This window comes from Diabrotica virgifera, chromosome 5 (genome assembly GCF_917563875.1).
Source record: "Diabrotica virgifera virgifera chromosome 5, PGI_DIABVI_V3a".
In the NCBI taxonomy this organism is placed as follows: Eukaryota; Metazoa; Arthropoda; class Insecta; order Coleoptera; family Chrysomelidae; genus Diabrotica; species Diabrotica virgifera.
Window position 1 is genome coordinate 165,464,671 of NC_065447.1, and position 20,503 is coordinate 165,485,173.

The 20,503-nt window shown below is 30.7% G+C and overlaps 1 protein-coding gene across 1 annotated transcript in view; it reads right to left on the reverse strand.

Annotated features, from left to right (window-relative positions):
• LOC114341282 (type 2 phosphatidylinositol 4,5-bisphosphate 4-phosphatase) overlaps nucleotides 1–20,503 on the reverse strand; it is an 86,243-nt gene that overhangs the window by 65,260 nt on the left and 480 nt on the right. The window lies entirely within an intron of this gene.

The following is a 20,503-nucleotide window of genomic DNA, read 5'->3' on the forward strand; positions in this document are numbered from 1 at the left end:
CCTTTAACCGCGATTTTCTGCTCTTATTGGAGCTTCATCAGAAGGAACGTAGGCACTGTTCTCCATACTCCAACTAAATTGCATCGAGAGGCGTAGATGTGTAGAATTCCTTCCCTTTCGTCTTCACTGCAGCATCCATATGACTTGCAAATTATAGAAGTCTTGGAGGTGTTACCATGAAAATGTACCAATAAGTTTTCAATTTAAAAATCTTTTAGTGATTTTTAATATTTTTCAATATTATTAATTTACTATTAGGATTGAAAACTTGCTTCGTCTTTCAATTGCCAGATGGCGCTTGCCACCTATTATCATCACTTTGGTTGCGATGTGTGGGAAAGCCTCTCGATGCAATTTAGTTGGAGTATGGAGAACAGTGCCTACGTTCCTTCTGATGAAGCTCCAATAAGAGCAGAAAATCGCGGTTAAAGGAACTGGACTGCACTCCGTATTCTAATTAAAAAGTAAGATTGGTTTGCCTTCGCATTGCAACCGAATAAAAATGGTACACACATTTTTATTTTATTTTTCGTATTACTCCGTAGAGTAACCAGGTGCATTTTTCAGTTGGAACTTTGCCGGCTGCAGACGGGGGATGTGAATTGCAAGGTGTAGAATTCCTTCCCTTTCGTCTTCACTGCAGCATCCATATGGCTTGCAAATTATAGAAGTCTTGGAGGTGTTACCATGAAAATGTACCAATAAGTTTTCAATTTAAAAATATTTTAGTGATTTTTAATATTTTTCAATATTATTAATTTACTATTAGGATTGAAAACTTGCTTCGTCTTTCAATTGCCAGATGGCGCTTGCCACCTATTATCATCACTTTGGTTGCGATGTGTGGGAAAGCCTCTCGATGCAATTTAGTTGGAGTATGGAGAACAGTGCCTACGTTCCTTCTGATGAAGCTCCAATAAGAGCAGAAAATCGCGGTTAAAGGAACTGGACTGCACTCCGTATTCTAATTAAAAAGTAAGATTGGTTTGCCTTCGCATTGCAACCGAATAAAAATGGTACACACATTTTTATTTTATTTTTCGTATTACTCCATAGAGTAACCAGGTGCATTTTTAAGTTGGAACTTTGCCGGCTGCAGACGGGGGATGTGAATTGCAAGGTGTAGAATTCCTTCCCTTTCGTCTTCACTGCAGCATCCATATGACTTGCAAATTATAGAAGTCTTGGAGGTGTTACCATGAAAATGTACCAATAAGTTTTCAATTTAAAAATCTTTTAGTGATTTTTAATATTTTTCAATATTATTAATTTACTATTAGGATTGAAAACTTGCTTCGTCTTTCAATTGCCAGATGGCGCTTGCCACCTATTATCATCACTTTGGTTGCGATGTGTGGGAAAGCCTCTTGATACAATTTAGTTGGAGTATGGAGAACAGTGCCTACGTTCCTTCTGATGAAGCTCCAATAAGAGCAGAAAATCGCGGTTAAAGGAACTGGACTGCACTCCGTATTCTAATTAAAAGGTAAGATTGGTTTGCCTTCGTATTGCAACCGAATAAAAATGGTACACACATTTTTATTTTATCTATAGGTCTATTAATATTAATTATTTTTAAAATCCTCAGTCCCAAAAAGAGGTGACTTTGAAAGGGTTGGTAAAGGTGGTTTTTGCATGTAATTACAAGATTTAATTATCAATAGTTCACTCAATTTTTTCCGTAGTAAAAATTTTGGCAAACCATTTTCTTGGGAATTAAAAAACCTACAATTTCATATTTAACCACTTTTTCTTATCTCTGATGCTAATCTTTCTATTCTGAAAAAAAAAACCATTTTTTTCCAAACTACAAAAATTCGTTTTTCGTTTCTAACTCCATTTTTTTTAAAAACTAATTATTCTAAACCGGTCAAACTTCTAGAACCTATTAATAATATACAAATAAACAAGACCAAATAAGGTTAATGACTAATTTTAATTAGGGTGGTGATTAGGAGGTTGCTTCGGATCACTTTTTCGCTGAAAAAAGTAGGGCCTAACATTCTTTTCAATATACGTCACTTAATTTTTGAGCTAGAGACTTTGTTTTTAGTTCTGGAGATAGATATTTTAAAATGCTTTAAATTAGTTTAAACAAGTTATCCTCGAAAAATGCATAGTTTTCCCGTATTTTGGCTTTGAAACTACAGTATTTAGCATTTGACGAAGAAGAGCTAACGTTTAATAGTGTATAGCTCGATTACTATTGGTCTTAAAAAAATTAAAAGAAACAGTTTTGTTTATTTTTTCAAAAGGTACATTTTTGTTAAGTAAAGTTGTTTTAATCAAACGAAAACTTTTGGAGTTATTAGCCGAAAACTTATTAAAAACATTGATTTTTTCGATATAAAACCAACACTTTTGGTAGCGAATAAATTGAAAACTATTAACTTTATTAAAAAAATGTATAGAACATTTTTCCTTAGAATGAATGTTTTTACTAACTTTTGCGGTCAAAATATAATAAAAAATTTCCACCCCCGAGATGGGGTGGCAACCACCCCCATGGTAAAAGCGCCTTTCGGCATCATATAGATTTTGATCCATGGACTATCCACTAGTTATTCTCAAATTTTCATTAAAATCGATCCATTTTGTAAAAATTGCGAGGTTTTGTCCTATTTTAAGCTTTATTACTTGGACTAACAGTGTTAGTTGTCATACTCCTTCGAGACCGCTTGACCGATTTTTATGAAATTATATATGTATATTCGGTAGGTCTTAGAATCGTCGTAATCTATTTTTCATATCCCTGAGTGATAAGGGGAACTCCCCCTAACATTTTGAAATGTTAAGTGGGGATTTACGTACATAACGTACTCTACAAGACTACGAGTACATACAATTTAAAAAAATTATGATCAAAATCCATCAACAAGCTCCGGAGACATTAATGGCAGCATATGTTTGAAGAATCAGTTTCATTTTTTGAGTGCACGGATTTTAATAATTCATTTCCACCGACCACAAATCTATTTCGTTAGAACGTTATTTTTAAAGCTTTATTAACAACTCTGTTGAAGTTTAAAGTTTACTCAAACTTTTACACATAAACTATATACCTTCAACTTCGAAATGGCGCTAGTTGGGTTGCTTAATTGTTATAAACAAAGTAGCTGTCAATTAAATAAAAAAGTGGCTAACTTTGACTGTAATTAACCTAGGTAAAAAGTGTTTCTTTTTTAAATTCGTATAAAAATACCAGATTTTCAAATCCCAAAGTAGTTTTAATCTACAGTCAATATTAGCAAAGTTATTCAAATTGTTTATGAACTAAAAATGACCCTACTTTAGTAAAATGTTTTCGGAATGATAAAAATGACTTTTTAATGATTTTTTTTTAAACTTTGAAATCATGACTTTTCTTCTTTCATGTGGTTTTCACAGAATTGCTATTACATTACTATTTTCTGAATAATATTATTGCGAAAAAAAAGCTCATTGGGATAAACAAATTGAATAAAATTTAAACTAATTGACGAATCGTCTTAAAATTTTTTGTGCATTATATGAACTGTTTGTCTCAACTTTTCGTGCAATATGAAAATCTTAAGGTCATTTTCACAAAAGTTATAGCAATTTTTTTATTTTCGAAATTTTAGTCCCATTTGCAATTTCTGAAGCAAGAAATGATCGAACCGAAATCCAGAACTTAAATTTTAAACCTTGGCTCATCTACTAAAAGAAGAATACTATAAATAAGATATTTAATTACCCTATTTTTACCCGTAGCGATTTAAACGAAAAAACTGCCATTTTTGACACTTATTTGTTAATAACTAAATTTCTCGTCCGAACTGTGACGGGCATTTTTGTATGTATAATGTATTAGGTATATAGTACCCAAAAAACCCATTTGCAACCTGGCTGCTCAAGTGTCCCGAACATGGTATATTTTTGCCTTATTTCCCTGGAGTATTATTTTATCAGTTACCGTTAAGTAATTTGAGCTTGTTTCATTTTAAAATATTGTTATTTAGTTGTTAATGCAGCAGCCCTATCGCCCATCCTTTCATATGCACTTTATTAACAATTAAAAAGCAATGTTTTAGAATAAAACGAGCCAAAAAATCTTATGGCAACTCTATTAGAAGAAGAGATGAACTTGAATTTAGGTATTTCGTAATTTCAAAACTTGTATTTTTTACCTGCGTTTTTGAACCTTGAAAATCGTCACTATTCGATTTTTTTCAGTTTTAATTGTTTAAAAAAATTGAAGAAAAAGATCTTCTGTGTAAGAGGTATATATTTATTTAAGTAATTAATGGTATACGGCCAGCTACAGGATATTTTTCCTTATGGGTTTTAATATTGACGGTATGGTTTTCCTAAATTTTGTAAAATAAATATACCTCTTACACAGAAGACCTTTTTCTTCAATTTTTGTAATTAATGGTATACAGGAAATTTTTCCTTATGGATTTTAAATTGTTTATTACTCGAAAACGAATAATTTTAGAGAAATTATAAAAGATCTTTTTTGTTCCCAATGATCCAAAGAACGTGAAATAATGTCTACCCAAGCCGAAAAAATGGTAACCTATATAAATTTTTTTTTAATAAATATAGCAATAACTCCGAAATTATGGCATTTAGGTATAGGGAATATATCATGAAAAATAATCAGTATTTCTTAAGGAGTTCAAAACGCAAAAATATACAGGGTATTCTATTTGAAATACGAAAGTTCGTTAGATTTCCAAAAAACGGAAGATCTGACAACAATGTAATTAGCACTTTAACATCGGCCGCATTAGGAAACCCCTACCTGCCAAAACCTATAAACATCGTGCTAGTCGTTTTCGAGATAATTGAGTGTTTCCATACATAAAACTCACTCTGTATATGTACATGGAAGTAGAAGGCCAAATACAAATAAATGGGGAAAGATCAGGTATGTTTATATTGGATAAGGAAATTAAACAAGGTGATGGACTAAGTCCTGTCCTATTTATAACAGTCACAGATACCTTAATAAAAAAATACAAAAGATCAAACAAGAAACATTCAATATACAGGGAGAGTCATGAGGAACTGTACATACTCCTACCTCGTATAGAGGCTCCTATGGGGAATAACAAATGACCATTAAAAAGTGTCTGCTCACATTGTTTAATAATACAGGGCGAGTTTCGCATTTTGACATAAATTTTTATTCGTCATAATTTTTGAACGGTCAGATCGATGTGTCTCTTATTTTGGCCAAGCGTTACACTATTACCACCTAATCAACTGATTTATTCAAACTAGAAAAAAATCAGGCCCGGCTTTAAAAAATTAGTTCGTTTGGGTCTTAGAAAAAATTTCACCCTGTATACGCTTTTTGAAAACTCTAATATGAATTTTACAAATTAGACAAATAGGCAATTAAAATGGCATATTTATTTTTTCCCCACACGATTACTTAATTTTTTATTAAAACATCAAATTTGTCAAAATCGGAATTTTAACCTAAAAATGAAAAAAAAATGAAATCACGGTTTAACTTGCTACAACTCTGTTCCATTTTAATATTTTTTTTCTGAAATTTTTACAGCACATATCTCTTACCATTGTGAAGACTATGAAAATTGTTGTAGACTTTCAGTGTTCTTCTCGAAAAAGTTATGAATTTTAAAAAATAAAAGGAGCAGATTCGTGAATTGCAAAGTTAAATCGAAAAAATTAAGTGAAACAATTAAAAATTTATCTATTTGATCACGTCTATGTTAAACTATGTCCAAAAGAAGTGTTATGGGGAGTTTTAGATCTAGACATGTTATAGAATAAAAATGGTAAAACTTTTAATTTTAAGAAAAACGTTGTTTTTGTAAATTAATTTTTGTAAAAAAAGTTAATTTTTTAAATCTATGCAAAAACTTTGCCAAACTTTTTATGCATAGTCAAATTTGATTTTTTAATAAAAAATTAATTAATCGTGTGGGAAAAAAAATATGCCATTTTAATTGCCTATTTGTCTTACTTGTAAAATTCATATTAGAGTTTTTAAAAAACGTATACGGGGTGAAATTTTTTCTACAAACGAACTAATTTTTTAAATCCGGGCCTGATTTTTTTCTAGTTTGAATAAATCAGTTGATTGGGTGGTAACATAAATTAAATATTTGTTTAAAAAAATTCATTTTTGTAATAAAAGTTAATTTTTTTAAATCTATGGTTACCAAACTTTGAATTATTCATAGTCAAATTTGATTTTTTTATAAAACATTAAGTAATCGTGTGGGGACAAAAATAAATATGTCATTTTAATTGCCTATTTGTCTAATTTGTAAAATTCATATTAGAATTTTCAAAAAGCGTATACAGGGTGAAATTTTTTCTAAGATCAAAACGAAATTATTTTTTAAATCCGGGCCTGACTTTTTTTAGTTTGAATAAATCAGTTGATTGGGTGGTAACATAAATTAAATATTTGTTAAAAAAAATTAATTTTGGTAATAAAAGTTAATTTTGTTAAATCCATGGTTCACTTTACCAAACTTTTAATTCATAGTCAAATTTGATTTTTTTTTATAAAAAATTAAGTAATCGTGTGCGGAAAAAAATGAATATGCCATTTTAATCTAGTAATTTTAGTCTAATTTGTAAAATTCATATTAGAGTTTTCAAAAAGCGTATACAGGGTGAAATTTTTTCTAAGACCCAAACGAGCTAATTTTTTTAAAGCCGGACCTGATTTTTTCTAGTTTGAATAAATCAGTTGATTAGGTGCTAATAGTGTAACGATTGACCAAAATAAGTGACACATCGATCTGACCGTTCAAAAATTATGAAGAATAAAAATTTCTGTCAAAATGCGAAACTCGCCCTGTATATTATTAAACAATGGGAGCAGACACTTTTTAATGGTCACTTGTTATTCCCCATAGGGGCCTCTATACGAGGTAGGAGTATGTACAGTTCCTCATGACTCACCCTGTATAGTAGGATACAAAAACTTAAATGCAATAACGATCAACTCCCTTCTATATGCTAATGATATAGTTTTAACCACAGACACAGTAGAGAAAATGCAAAAACTAATAGACATTCGGCAAAAAGAGATATGAAACTTAAAAATGGAAATTAATCTCAATAAAACAAAACTTATAATAAATGAAGCTAAGAAAAGGACAGGAATACCAATATATTAGTAAAGGAACAAGTAATAGAACAAGTATCTACTTTTGAATATTTGGGAAATATATTAACAGATGATGGGAAAACGGACATGGAGCAATACTCATATATGTAATAGTAAAGGAACAAGTAATAGAACAAGTATCTACTTTTGAATATTTGGGAAATATAATAACAAAATATGGGAAAACGGACATGGCAATAAGTAATAAACTGAAAAAGGCTACTAATATGTATTACTTATTAAATAATACAATTTTTGGGAAAACAGAAATAAATAACAGAACTAATGTTCTGCATATTATGCAGAACATGGATTGTGCAAAAGAAACGTGAATCAATGATGAACACGACTGAGATGAAATACAAGAGAAGAATAGCTGGAGTTATGAAATTTGAAAGATTCAGAATTTGAATATTGGGACCGTGCAAGTTCGGAAAAGCGACACCTGGTTTCTACGCTCTGCACTTTTATTCGCACTTTTAATTATATTGGCCAATTATATGGTCCTGGTTACTGGATAATTGTCAAGGCCATAGTCCAAAAAAAATAATAAGAAGAAAAAATAAGATTTAAGTTATGTTATTAAAACGTAAATAATTGTATGTAGTAAATAAAATTAGTTATTAAAATGCAGTACTGCAAGCAAAATACAATTAATTAAATTTACCTTTATACACTGTGTCCGTAAAGTATGGAACAAATTCTTTTTTAGCTAAACACAGCATTTTAAGAAATAATCCTGAAACACGTCGATTTTTGATTTTAATTTACGGTGTTTTAAAATAATATTCTGATATACAGGGTGAATTACTTTCGAGTAATGACGTCACCGTCATTTTTTTTAAATGGAACACCCCCATTTTGTCTTAATTTTCGGATTACTCTAGCTGAGCTGATTCCAAAAATGTATCACATATTGATTCAAATTGGTACAGGGTGGACAAAAATACAATAATTTTGTGTATGCTCATATTATTAAAGTTTAATTAATTTTTGATATTAAATTAAAATATTCAACTAAACAATATCAAAAATTAATTAAAATTAAAATATAATTAAAATATCAAAAATAAAATAAGTATTTTTGAAAATATTGTTAATTTAACTAACGCGTTACTGTATGAACACACACAAATCTATTGTATTTTTGTCCACCCTGTACCAATTTGAATCAACATGTGATACATTTTTGGAATCAGCTCAGCTAGAATAATCCGAAAATTGAGACAAAATGGGGGTGTTCCACTTAAAAAAAATGACGGTGACGTCATTACTCGAAAGTAATTCACCCTGTATATTAGAATATTGTTTTAAAATACGGTAAATTAAAATCAAAAATCGACGTGTTTCAGGATTATTTCTTAAAATGCTCTGCTTAGCTAAAAAAGAATTTGTTCCATACTTTACGGATACAGTGTATAATAATTGCATATCATATCAATATTGTGGAGCAATATATAATTTTTCTTCTTAAATGACAATAGGTATGAAATGTACGACAATTTGACAATTTCAATTGACACTATGAATTATTTAAGAAAGTTGCAATTTTTCTCCGCTATTCGTGCACGATCGTTTCGCGTATCCCTTCCAAGTACTTGCACACCACAAATAAGGAGAGAGCTGGAGCAAGAACCGATAATGATGAAGATCAAAAACAAACAATTTGAAGAGGTACATGAAGCCAAAATGGGAAACAAAAGAAAAAAGGGAAGCCTGAGTAAGACATGGATGGACCAAATCCATGATATAGGTGAAAAGAGAGACATGACTATAAGGGCCGGTTTTTCAGTGCTGGGTTAAACTATTTATTTTTCGGTCACTGAAATATTCATGGTTAATCAGTTTTTCAGTACTAGGTTAGAGTTTAAACTCGTTTAAGTTAACCAAGATTTTACTGATCTTCGTTAGATGGTTTAACTCAGAATTTTGCTGTTATGCTTGCGCATGGGTGCAGTGAATGCATCAGATGTTTATTTTGAGTACCTGCCTGACAGAAGAGATTAGTTGGGTTATGTTATTTTGTTTTTATCGCGGGAAGTATTCTACCTCCTTATTATTATAAGGGAAATTATTATACATTATTATCGAAATTATAAATTATTATCGTTATTATATAGGAAGGAATTATAACGACATATATTTAAAAATATTATAACTGTAACAGGTACATACCTATGTTTACACATCTGTAACAGGATTTAATGCATGATTCCTAGTACCCAGTATTTTAAAAAGATAATTTTATATTTGTCTATTACCAAACAGTTTGACTCCTTATTTCCTGGTCAATCTTTTCAAGTTCAAATAGTGATAACACCTTGACCTTTGACAAACGAAATCCGCAAAAATGTCTAAATCGTCCCAGTAATTATAATGCTCTTCTGTTATGAAACTGAGGTAGATGTTATGAATGAACTAAATAAAGATTCCGAACTTGATACCGCATTAATAATTTTTTTAATGTGGTTATGAAATTGGTTGTATCCATCCTTGAGTGTCGCGTTGTCGTTCTCTTGCATCTCTTGCTAGCCCACTCCATTCAGTTTGCCTCTGTCTATTCATACTTCTATAATCAGTCCATCTATTTCTACATCTTATCTTTTTCTCCCTACATAATACTACTGCAAAGTAGTATTATATTACTTCGCCTTCTTCAACGTAGAAGCTACACATTTTTTGTTCTATGTTCTATCAGCTACATCTAGTTACTTCTTTTTTTTTCTTACTTCTGTTGGAGTATATCTTTCTCTTTACTTTCACTCCAACAGAAGTTTCTTATTTTGTTACATTGGCCATTCATATGAAATTATTTTTTATTTATTTTTCTGTCAAATTGATCATTATTTCTCGAATTGCACATGCGCAAGTACAGTTACTGCTGCCAACAGAAGAAAAAAGTGGTTAGCTAACAAAGATTTTCTTAAATCGGTTTAAAGCACTGAGACACCCTATGAGAGGAGCGGCTAAAGATACAGTGCGGCTCCCTAATTTGCGCGTGCGTGTCCTCAACTCCAACGTTGCCGTTTCCGAGATAGTTTGAAGGACAAATTACGTTGAGAAACAAGAAACGCGTCTAACTTCAATTGTATTTTGTGTTTGTCACTGTCACATCTTTGATCGGATTATTGGATATTGGATTTATTTTTATATTTTTGATATTTGGATCTAAGTTGGTTATGTATGTCCTGTTTTATTCATTAAAAAGGATTCCTAAATAAAAGTTTATTCTCAGATACAGATTATGCATGGTTTGACCCAAATCAATATGAAACAAGGACATTTATTGAAGCTATAAATATAATTTGTAAATAATTTTAAACTGTTAATTACAAGAATCACATAGACATTCTTTATAATTATTAATTTAGACATTTTTGTGTAGAAATAAATATTTTTAGTAGGTATAGATATATAAGATGTAATTTCAATTAATTTGAATGCACAAATATGCTTGTGAAATTGTGGAAAAGCTTAGGATTTGTTAAAATTCTGGATTAAAAAGTACAGTTCAATTCAACAGATATAACATAATATACGTATGGCATTAACAATATAAACAGGTTAATACAATAAAACAAAGGTTTTTGGAATTTTAATCCTTTATTATTTAGATATAGGGCCGGTACTTTATGTCCCGGTTAAACCGCCATTAGCTAACCGGGGTTTAATCAGGACAGAAATGTATGCATAACATAGACATAAACACAATTGTACTTATTATTATGATTAGGAGTGCGAAATTGGAAAACCAAGATGAGGGATAGGAAGCTGATTCTGGAACAGGTCAAGACCCACCATGGGTTGCGGAGCCAATGATGATGATATTATGATTATACATGATATTACAACGCAAGAGGCCCAAAGAGGTACTTTTCTGTCCCGATTAGCTAACTGAGCTTTAACGGGGACATAAGTCCCATAATCTATAAAGTTTTGAGCCAAAAGTATGTATTACACTTTCATTTTCATGTCATCAGCTTTTGTTTATTTAAACATACTGTCAAAAAATTAATAAAAAAAACACCATAAAGCTAATTTTTCTATTATTATTTTTGTCCTTTAAAATAACTTCCTTGTTCATACATTTTTGCTAGTTGTGGAAGGCCTTTTAACAGAATGAGATATAAAATAAATTTTAAAGGATACTCAAAATCAAACACCAATATCATGTATTTATAAATTGCTAATAATAAAATACTTAAAATCAAATCAGTCACCAATATAATATACCTATTTATTTATAAATTTATTAACAAACTGCAGTCCAATAAAAATAAAATTATCAACATTATACTACATAACAATGGTTTTCCTTTCATGTTCGAAGCATACACTACCAACATTCGTCGGAATATATTCTTTTTAGTACGTGTGTAGTAGAAGCATAGCATGTACTATAAAAACATTCCAAATTTCATGTTTTTTGCATATACTTCGAAGAATATTCTCGGACCAAATATACTGAGCACATTCATGTATGTAGTTACTTAGAATATTCGTAAAAGTTTATTCTTGGAATAAACCTTTTAGGCCAGCGTTTCCCAACCGGTGGGTCGCGACCCACTAGTGGGTCGCGGGCAGGTTTCAGGTGGGTCGCGGCGTGGCTCTTACAGTAGCTGTGTAGCGTACATTATCGGTGTATATCATCATGGGTAAGGGATGGGTCGTGAATATGGAAAAACATCAGAAGGTGGGTCGCCAGACATAAAAGGTTGGGAACCACTGTTTTAGGCTATTGATTATGTTCAAAATAAGAGAACTAAAAGGAACTACAACGTTAACGGGATTTTATTGTCTCATATCTGTTTCTAAATTAGAAAAAACCATGGAGTGCTACCATTGAAATGAGTGAGTTTTTGAGAAAGGGGTGAATTAGTCCCTAGTCACAGGGCGAATTAGGGTGAGTTCTATGCACTTTTGATATAAACACATCTACAGGAAAATTGTTCCAGGTTAAATTTACTATCCAAACATCACATTTTAAAGTAAAAAATATTTTTTTTACAAAAATAATATATTCAAAATAAAAGCAAGAAAAAAACATGAAAGAAAGCAATTTTGTTTTTAGCCCCATAACGATTTTTCACAGGGATATAGGTATAGGCATTGCTTTAGCGAAAAATAACTTCCATCCTTCCTCTTTAAAATGAAGTTTGGTAAAATTCTCTAAGATTTATAGTTTCCGAAATAGGATTTTTCGTTTGCCGCTCACAGCATTTTTGGGCAATTTTCCCCATTATTTCGCAAACATTGTTCTGTAACTATTTCGTGCGCATTTCTACGTATATGCAATAGTAGAAAGAGAAATTAATTACCTTTAAAATAGTCTATTGTATAAGGTTATTTATACAGCTCTTTCTAAGGAAGTTATGCTTTTTCAAATTTCTCATTATGACTTTTTTTCTTGTACGTTTAAGTATATACATTGTGGAATAAAAAAAGCTTATTTTCTTTACTTTAAAATGGTGTATTGCAAAAAATTCTAGGACAATTCTTAAACACGATATCCGTAGGATATCCAAGAGTATCAGTAATTTAAGAAAAATTTTAAATTTTTTTTATTTTTTTTTCAGTTAGAAAAATATGATTGCATATTATATCATAATTTTTTTTTCATAAAGTTAATAATAAAAAAGTTTTCCATAGGGTTCCAATCTTGTTTAAAAATAGTCCCAGAATTTTTTACGATACACCATTTTAAAGTAAATAAAATAAGCTTTCTTTTTTATTAGACAATAATATACCTACCAATTATATACCTACATATACAATAAAAAAAGTTATAATGAGAAATTTAAAAATAATCGTAAAATATATCAAAAATCATTAAAAGTATAAAACTTTTTAAAGGTAATTGACCTTTTTTCCTATTAAATGTAACATTGCATATACCTAAAGCTACGTAGAAAAAAGTTACAGAACAATGTTTGAGAAGTAACAAGGAAAATGGGCCAAAATTGCTGTGAGTGGCGAACTTTGAAAAATCATATTTTGGAAATCATAAATCATAGAGACTTCTACTAAATGTCATTTTAAAGAGTAAGGATTGAAGTTTTTTTTCTTGCTTTTCTTTTGAATATATTTTTGTAAAAAAAAAATATTTTTAACTTTAAAATGTAATGTTTCGATAGTAAATTTAACCTGGAACAATTTTCCTGCAGATGTGTTTGTACCAAAAGTGCATAGAACTCACCCTAATTCGTCCTGTGCCTAGGGATTAATTCACCCCTTTCTCAAAAACTCACCCCTTTAAATGGTAGCACTCCGCGGGTTTTTCATATTTAAAAGTCCATTGACTATATGAAACAATAAAACCCCGTTAACGTTGTAGTTCCTTTCTAAAATACATAATCAATAGTCTATTTATCGAATATTGAATATCGAATCTACCAAGAACATGAAATTGTTATGTGGGAACCATTTAGGCTTGAGTTAAATGGAGAATAATCTTTTAAAACAAACACACACACACAACATTTAGTTACACTAGATTTGCTCCTGGTTGAAAATGTAGGTACTGCCACAGCTTGTTCGATTAAATAACAGCATCCTCCTTTTCCAGTATTTCAATGTTTTCTCTATTAACAACTGCAATATTATGCAAAAGTATACAAGCTGATATTATTCTTCAAACAAAAGGTAACTTGCATCTTATTTCACATACTAATATGGGGAATCTTTTCTGCATAAAATACTAAATATTCTTTCTATAACAATTCTTGAGGCAATTTGTGATTGATTATACAGCACTTCAACTACTATCTGACTGAAGATTCTGCAATGGTGTCATTTTATATACCCATAATATGCAAAAGTATTTAAAAACTTCTAAACCTAAAATAGCACTTCCATATTGTATGATAGTTATGTTGTTCTTTAACTGACAAAATAATTAAATTCAACGTTTTACTTTTTTCAATGATCTTATATTTTCTTAATACCCTTTTACAGGTACAGGTAAAACCTTAGACAACTTGTCTAAGGTTTCTAGGGTAAAACAAAATAGAATTTTATTTTTATAGGTTATTTTTATATTTACATTACAAAAATATTATGTCATTTGTCAAAATAAAAGATTCCTAGCATTTTGAATTTCCCGGCGATGTCAATGTGTAAACAACATGACAACGTTGTAAATATTTTGACGCATGCGCAAAGTAGGGAGCCGCACTGTATCTTTAGGCGCTCCTCCCTATGAGGGTTAAAATATTGGTTAAAATTTAAACTAGCTTAGCTGACCAAACTGGTCACTGGTCACTGAAAAACTGGGCCTAAGAAATATTATGAAGAACTTGGCCACCAATAGAAGTGTATGGAAGAAATGGATCTACACTGAAGGGCACGAAAGATTATCTAGAGAAAGATTTAAAAAAATTTGCTTAATGAAATTTCAGTGGTCAGTGGGAAACTGTCGTAGGAACAAGTAATAAAAAATTTCCTCTTCTTCTTCTTTAGTTTATTGGCCTCCATCTACTTGGGTATTTGGCCAGCTCATTGTCACGGAATAAGGGAAAAATCCATTATTCACTTACAATTTGGAGTTAGTACATTATACAATTTGCTTCTTCATCTTCTTCTTTAGTTAACTGGCAATTTTGGTTGGCGTGGGACAAACATGACAAGATAAAAAAATTTCACGCTAGGGGCAACTGTCTATCAATACACAATCTTCTTTTTCTTCTTTGATTTATTAGAAATTTTGAGTTGGCATGGGACAAATTCAACAACTAAACTTTTTTTTTCAATGACATTAAACTTTTTGCTCTCAGGGGCAACTGCCGACCATTACACAATCTTATTCTTCTACTTTTTTCTTGAGTTTACTGGCAATTTTGAGTTGGCATGGGACAAATACAACAAGACACAAACTTTTTTCTCTCAGGGGTAACTGCTGACCATTACACGATCGTATACTTCTATGTCTTTTTTACAGGCAATTCTGAGTTGGCACTAACAAAGGCACAAACTTCTCTTATACAGGGCAACACCTGACCATTACACAATCCCATGTTGTTGCCTGAGATAGGTATAGTGAAAGACCCAGGTGATTACAGAATGTTTATAAAGAAACAAAAGATTATAATATTATTAGGTTATATAAATTATATTTTCGCGTGTACTTTTGACATATTTTTCAAATTATTTATTATTATATATTCATTTATGTTATCTATTTATTTTCAATATTTTACTTTCCTCATAACTTAATTTTGTGTATATTCAAAAAATGTATTAAAAGTTTAATAAGAACCAACTGCGGTTTATAAAGAAGGGTTGTAAGGGATATGGGTGTTGGGCACTTATTTTTAGCTAATTCAGTATATAAATCAAAATTTTGCACAATGTTAATAGGGCATTCAAGAATCACATGTTGTAAATCTGCTAATTGACCACATTCACAATAAGAATGTTCTACTATCCCCATTTTGAATAGGTGATTTGAAACCAAACAGTGACCTGTATGCATTCTGATAATAGTTGTTATATGTCTTCTATCTATGTAAGGGACATTGAGATACCAAGGACTATTTTTGAAAACTGGTTGTAGCTGTTGATACCAAATACCTTTATATTTAAAATATTCCTTCCACTCTTTTTTAAATTTATCCCCAGTACATTTTTTTTTAAAGTAAAATAGTCATCTTTCTCCACCTTTATGTTTTTCTGAAGCTATTTTCTTGTGGCATTTTTATAATTAAGTATATTCAAATGGGAAATAAGCCACAATTTTACCTAAAAATGATTTTATTAACGTTTCGACGCCCAAGTCGGGTGTCGTTGTCAAAATACAAAATAATACTAAATAAACAAAAATGTTGTTGCTTAGTAAAAAATTCTTCTAATAATTTATTTAATCTGACTCATTTATATCGGCAATTCAGACACGTATTATACATTTTAAAGTAGACGACTTTAAAATGATATTGCCAATATTGATGAGTTGCGTTCCTGGGACGACTTTACTAAAAGATAGTTCATTCGATTACATGAAATCAATCCCAACTCAAGAATATCCGCCACAAAAAATCATAGCATGTGATCTGTCTTTAAAAAGACAACCAAATGCAACGGTGGCACTGAAATTCTCGCGTTAGAGATTCCATAGTAAATCACGAGGGAAAACCAGGAAAAACCTCGTGATACTATCCCGACATCGCAAGTATTTGGGTTTACATTTAGTTTACTCTCAAAACCAATACCAAATTCTGACTTGATATTTTAAATTTTAAATAATACTAAAATACTAAATATGTACTAACTCGATATGTTACTGATTTACTAATTGTGGTATTTTCTTTCTATTGACTTCCTCCTTTAATATGGGTAACCACATCCTACTGCATTCTACCGAGGAATTTGCGACACAATTGGTTTCATTTAGCATAATTAGAGCCGCTTCTTTGATTTTTCTCTTTTTACTATCTGCTTCTTTTAGGACTATACTTGAATCTCTCCACTGAACTCTATGTTCATTATCCCATGCGTGTTGACATATTTGAGATCTATCAAATTCTCTGTTTTTTATATAAGACTGATGTTCATTTACTCTAACGTCTAATGGTCTTGACGTTTCACCTATATAAAATTGTTCGCATTCACAAGGTATTTTATAAATACAATTCTTTGTTCTTTCTTGTTCACTGTTAGGTTTAGTTTTAGATAGAATAGATCTCAATGTGTTTGTTGTTTTGAATGTTGTTGATATGTTGAATTTATTTCTTATTGTTTTAAGTTTCTCGGATAGTCCTTTTACATATGGTATTGATATTTTCCTCGTATTATTTCTTCTGAATGTTGTAGGATCCCGTTCTAAGTTGTTCTGTTCCATTCGATCCAATCTTGACAATTCCTTATTTATAAACGATATGGGATAATCATTTTTTAATAAAACAGATGTTAACAATTGTTTTTCTTCTAAAAATGAATTTTCGTTAGAACAAGTAATTTTGGCTCTATCATATAAGGATTCAATGATTCCCTTTTTAACGTTGATGTCATGATTTGATTTGTAATTGAGATATCTGTTGGTGTGTGTTGGTTTTCTATACACTTGAGTCTCATATCCAGTATCCTTCTTTGAGACCAAAACATCTAGGAAAGGTAGGGTGTTATTGTACTCCTTTTCCATTGTAAACTTTATTGTCTCTTCTTGATCGTTTATAATATTCAAGAACGTATCCAATAATGAATTCTATAAACAAAATTTTGAATAAAAAATAAAAAATAAAAAAACAAAGAACTAAATAATGAATTCTATAAACAAAATTTTGGTCTCGCAATGGGCTCTTCTTTATCTCCATTATTGGCTAATATATTTATGGAGGATTTCGAAACTAATATCATTTCTAAACAAAATTTAAAACACACAGTATGGTGGAGATATGTAGATGATGTGTTTTCCATATGGCCTCATACATCAGAATTGTTGGATACGTTCTTGAATATTATAAACGATCAAGAAGAGACAATAAAGTTTACAATGGAAAAGGAATACAATAACACCCTACCTTTCCTAGATGTTTTGGTCTCAAAGAAGGATACTGGATATGAGACTCAAGTGTATAGAAAACCAACACACACCAACAGATATCTCAATTACAAATCAAATCATAACATCAACGTTAAAAAGGGAATCATTAAATCCTTATATGATAGAGCCAAAATTACTTGTTCTAACAAAAATTCATTTTTAGAAGAAAAACAATTGTTAACATCTGTTTTATTAAAAAATGATTATCCCATATCGTTTATAAATAAGGAATTGTCAAGATTGGATCGAATGGAACAGAACAACTTAGAACGGGATCCTACAACATTCAGAAGAAATAATACGAGGAAAATATCAATACCATATGTAAAAGGACTATCCGAGAAACTTAAAACAATAGGAAATAAATTCAACATATCAACAACATTCAAAACAACAAACACATTGAGATCTATTCTATCTAAAACTAAACCTAACAGTGAACAAGAAAGAACAAAGAATTGTATTTATAAAATACCTTGTGAATGCGAACAATTTTATATAGAAATAAAATCAATGGAAAAATCCCAATAGTTGGCTGTATACCATAGTTTAAAAACCTATACAGAAGTAAAAACTTCAAATTGTATTTTGGTATAAAATAGTTTATTTAAAACTTCTAAAAGTCATCCACATGGATTGCAAAACGTTTTCGTTCTGAACAGAACATCTTCAGTGCATTCCGCAAAGTAGTTGTAACTAGCACACCAATGAAGGTGGTAACTTCAAAATATATGGCTTACATTATACCTTATGATAAAATATTATGACTACAAGTCGATGTTACTAGATTAAAATATGTATGTGCCTAAAGAGCAACATGCTTCCCTGCTCGAAAAAACTAGGTACTTGCCATTTGAATTAGCACAGACCAGGTTGGTCTGTGCTAATTCAAATGGCAAGTACCTCTACCAAAATACAATTTGAAGTTTTTACTTCTGTATAGAATTTTATATAGGTGAAACGTCAAGACCATTAGACGTTAGAGTAAATGAACATCAGTCTTATATAAAAAACAGAGAATTTGATAGATCTCAAATATGTCAACACGCATGGGATAATGAACATAGAGTTCAGTGGAGAGATTCAAGTATAGTCCTAAAAGAAGCAGATAGTAAAAAGAGAAAAATCAAAGAAGCGGCTCTAATTATGCTAAATGAAACCAACTGTGTCGCAAATTCCTCGGTAGAATGCAGTAGGATGTGGTTACCCATATTAAAGGAGGAAGTCAATAGAAAGAAAATACCACAATTAGTAAATCAGTAACATATCAAGTTAGTACATATTTAGTATTTTAGTATTATTTAAAATTTAAAATATCAAGTCAGAATTTGGTATTGGTTTTGAGAGTAAACTAAATGTAAACCCAAATACTTGCGATGTCGGGATAGTATCACGAGGTTTTTCCTGGTTTTCCCTCGTGATTTACTATGGAATCTCTAACGCGAGAATTTCAGTGCCACCGTTGCATTTGGTTGTCTTTTTAAAGACAGATCACATGCTATGATTTTTTGTGGCGGATATTCTTGAGTTGGGATTGATTTCATGTAATCGAATGAACTATCTTTTAGTAAAGTCGTCCCAGGAACGCAACTCATCAATATTGGCAATATCATTTTAAAGTCGTCTACTTTAAAATGTATAATACGTGTCTGAATTGCCGATATAAATGAGTCAGATTAAATAAATTATTAGAAGAATTTTTTACTAAGCAACAACATTTTTGTTTATTTAGTATTATTTTGTATTTTGACAACGACACCCGACTTGGGCGTCGAAACGTTAATAAAATCATTTTTAGGTAAAATTGTGGCTTATTTCCCATTTGAATATACTTAATTATACCTTTATGTTTATGGACAATAGAGACAACGACCTACATTAGCAAGTGAATCAGCTTTTATATTTCCTAATACCCTGGAATGTCCTGGGATGCATGCAATGATAATATCCAAATTAATATTTTTTGCTTCTAATATAAGCCTTTTTGTCATTCCTGAACAACCATTTACTACTTCTCTTGCATTTCTTGCTAGCCCACTCCATCCAGTTTGCCTCTGTCTATTCATACTTCTATAATCAGTCGATCTATTTCTACATCTTATCTTTTTTCCCCTACATAATACTACTACAAAGTAGTATTTTATTACTTCTGCTTCTTCAACGTAGAAGCCACACATTTTTTGTTCTATGTTCTATTAGCTATATCTAGTTACCTCCTTTTTTTCTTACTTCTGTTGGAGTATATCTTTCTCTTTACTTTCACTCCAACAGAAGCTTCTTATTTTGTTACATTGGCCATTCTTATGAAATTGTTTTTATTTATTTTTCTGTCAAACTGATCATTATTTCTCGAATTGCACATGCGAAAGTAGTTACTGCTGCCAACAGAAGAAAAAAGTGGTTAGCTAACCGAGATTTTCTTAACTTGATTTAAAGCACTGAAAAATGCGAAAAAACTAAAGAAGGTTAAAATATTGGTTAAAATTTAAACTAGGTTAGCTAACCAAAATGTTAACTGGTCACTGAAAAACTGGGCCTAGAGATATTATGAAGAACCTGGCCACCAATAGAAGTGTATGGAAGAAATGGATCTACACCGAAGGGCACTAAAGATTATCTAGAGAAAGATTTAAAAAAAATTGCTTAATGAAATTTCAGTGGTCAGTAGATGGCATAGGAACAAGTAATAAAAATTTACATATGGCACCCATAATGACCATAACAGCTGATTGTTGTATAAAACAATAAACACAAACAATAGCCGATATTAATTTTATTAGTGCAATTTGCAGGTTGACCCCTAAAAATTTAGTGATTATTTACAATCAAATTTAATGACAAAGCGA